This window comes from Astatotilapia calliptera, chromosome 9 (assembly GCF_900246225.1).
Source record: "Astatotilapia calliptera chromosome 9, fAstCal1.2, whole genome shotgun sequence".
Classification (NCBI taxonomy): domain Eukaryota; kingdom Metazoa; phylum Chordata; class Actinopteri; order Cichliformes; family Cichlidae; genus Astatotilapia; species Astatotilapia calliptera.
Window position 1 is genome coordinate 12,708,810 of NC_039310.1, and position 3,264 is coordinate 12,712,073.

Consider the following 3,264-nt stretch of genomic DNA (forward strand, 5'->3'; position numbering starts at 1 on the left):
CAAAACGTGGAAGAAACGCTGGTTCGTCTTTGATCGCAACAGACGCACACTATCCTACTACGCAGGTAAGGACAGCGCACACTTGCAACCACACACAGCAAAGTCTGATTAAAAACCATTAAAAAACTCTCTGTGTAGATAGAATCACACACATAAATGTTAAAGTTGTGTATTTCTTCTAATTTGGCATGTACTCGTATGTTCTCTCCAGACAAGCACGAAGTCAAGTTGAAAGGAGTCATTTACTTCCAAGCTACTGAAGAAGTATACTACGATCACTTGAAGAATGCACACAAGGTATGCATTCACCAACAATGATACAAAAAGTGCATCATAACTCTTTCTTCTTCATTCACAATTCATTCTCTCTCCCTCCTTCAGAGCCCAAACCCCTCCCTGACCTTCAGCGTGAAGACTCACGATAGGGTCTACTACATGGTTGCTCCCTCTTCCGAGGCCATGAGGATCTGGATGGATGTGATCGTCACAGGCGCTGAGGGATACACTCAATTCATGGTGTAGTGAAGCAGATGTACGGGCCTCATGTTTTTTTTAATGCTGCAGTCCTTTGTGGGTTTTGAAGACAAAAGTATCAGCAGTGTTGGGCAAGTTACTTTGAAAAAGTAATTAATTGTAGTTACTAGTTACTTCTTCAAAAAGTAAGAGAGTTAGTAACTGAGTTACAAGATTCTAAAAGTAATTAATTACTTGAAAAGTAACTATTGCATTACTTTAAAAACAGAATATGTTTAACCCTCTGGGGTCCAGGGTATAATTGGCCACTAAGCTCAGGACATCTGTTCCAGTTCATAGATACAAGGCCTTACTAAGTAAAGCACACTCCCCTAATCCGCCTGACACAATATTAATAATAAATATTTTGATATAATGACACAAAAATAGTCAAGTATCATGCAGCAGAAAGACGTGTCTGAGATTTGTAACAAACCAAACTGCTTAAAAACAAAGAAAATGTCGTGGATACACCTGCCTACATATCTGGCTGAAGGGGGCGTGGCTCCACCTCAGCTCCTCACTGAGCCATATTACAATGTGTATAAAATATCTGTGGCCTACAAACTATTACACACACACTGTGCTCACACGTTTGTGCTTTCACGTTAGCGCATCCAGGTAGTCTCGGCACAGAAATATAAATGGAGGCAAGGCTGTAGCTGATTTGGATAGGTTACCCATGATTCAATGCGGAAATGAAATGAGTCAGACAGATAGCAAGGTTTGTTAAAGTGCTTTGCGGAAAGTTCTCTGTGATACAGTATACGTGATTTATTCAACCTCCGTATTAAAACTCCTCTGCCCTCGCTTTTTGCACACACCCGTATGTAACTGTATGTGACAACAGCGCCCTATTTATAGGTCCTATTGTGGTGCTCGACTTGTTGGTCCGAAGGCAGTGGACTTGGGCAAAAGCTCCTGAGACTCGCAAGATTATCAGTTACCGTTCGCTCCCTGTCTCACAATATGGCACCAAGTATGAAACACAACTATGAGAGAATACTTGTAATTCACACAAGGTGCTGCGTTGTGGGTCATGGAGTAGACGGTGTCTGGGCTCCTTGCCTTTCCGTCACTGCCAGTATTGATCAACATTTTACTGGCAATGCTAACCTGGAAACATACTCCAAAAAAAGCACACACTTTTAATTGCGATCAAGAAGCTGTGACCTACACATCACTGAGACTTTTGTGCAGCAGATAGAGAAACGAGAGCTCAGGAATATTTCTAAAGAAGGTTCCTCTTTTGTTTACCGTTTATCCCCTGCAACCATCATTACTTCCCTTCTCCTCTTTTGTTCCACTGATTGGCTCTTATGTTTTTTTGTTGCTTAACTGTACTCATCCGTTGCACATTACAGTACTGTGCAAAAGTTTTGAGCGCCCCCCTCCCCACTAATATTTCAAGGAGCCAGAATTTCTTATTATTTTTTAAAGTAGTCTGGAGCAATATCTCTCCAGACTTTGTAGAGGGCTTTCAAAGTTTGTTTGTTTGGGGGGTTTTTTTCGTGCTTGTCATTCATTTTAAGTCCAGATCTTGTTCCTGACCATTTTCGGAGGAATACTTTTTATTTGTTAAGCCACTTAACACTGACCTATAAATCGTTCATGCATAACAGAAATAATAAACTTAGAAAAGAATCAATTCAAATGACATCTTTAGGTACTTGGTTATTTGCAGCATGTTTTAAAAAGCACATTTGCTTCCAATTCTAAAGCTGAATATGAAAAAGTGCCAAAGATAACACTTAAAATTGTATTTTTGCACTAAGGTGATTCCAAAAGAGCTATTATCCAAAATGTTGACATATCTTGTCATGGTGTGAATGAATGGATAAATGGAGAAGTAATAAATACGAAGGAAGAAGTAGCAGGCTTAAATGTCAATATCTGAGAGTCACATCCTTAAAAAAAAAAGGAAAAACCCACCAAATTCCTGACATGGAACAGCGAGATGCATCTGACCATGCAGCTGATACCCCTACTATTCCCTAAAGTCTCATCAGAAATCAGTTTTCATGAATGCTGGCTGTCAATAAGCCATTCTTAAGGAAGGGAAACAGAGAGAGAAAGCTCAAGCCAGATTACACAATTGAATATCAATAGACTGGGGCTGTGTCTCAGTCAGTGGTGTTGGGGACCTTTCACAAAATTGATGGAATTATGAACACATAAAAGTACTTTCAATCTGGGAAGCATGTGATTAGTAACACCTTCATTTTTTAGAATTATGATAATCCCAAATACACTGCCAATGCAGTAAAAGGATAGCTGGATAAAAAAAAAAAGAACACACACACACACACACAATGGAACCTCCCCAGAGCCCAGACCTCAACATTATTCAAAGCAGCGTGGGGTCATCTTGACAGAAAACAGAAGGAAAGGCAGCCAACATCCACAGAAGAGCTTTGAATGTCCTTTTTCAAGAAACCTGGAGAAGTATTTCTAAAGGTCATCACACCCAATATTGACTGTTATGTTCAGCTGTACAATGTTTGCATTATATTCTGTATTTCCAGTGATGTTTGCACATGTTTCAATAGATTTTTCCAACTATTTCCTATTTTCCAAGCAAACCATAAAGAAATGAAGGTAACAAGACTTGCGTTTGAACACCATCATGTAAGCGGATATGTGGCACGCCACGTATATATACTGGTAACAGGCTCTCTGTGAACGGCTGGTCCGAAGGTGGTACTATGACAAACAAACAAATAAACAGGGAGAGAAACAAACAAACAAAGC

General features: G+C 39.8%; 1 long non-coding RNA gene across 1 annotated transcript; it reads left to right on the plus strand.

Moving 5' to 3' along the window:
- Positions 1-444, plus strand: LOC113028739 (uncharacterized). Its single transcript, XR_003273269.1, has 3 exons — positions 1-65; positions 212-297; positions 382-444. It is a non-coding gene; the product is annotated as an uncharacterized LOC113028739 (long non-coding RNA).
- Positions 445-3,264: the final 2,820 nt, after the last annotated feature.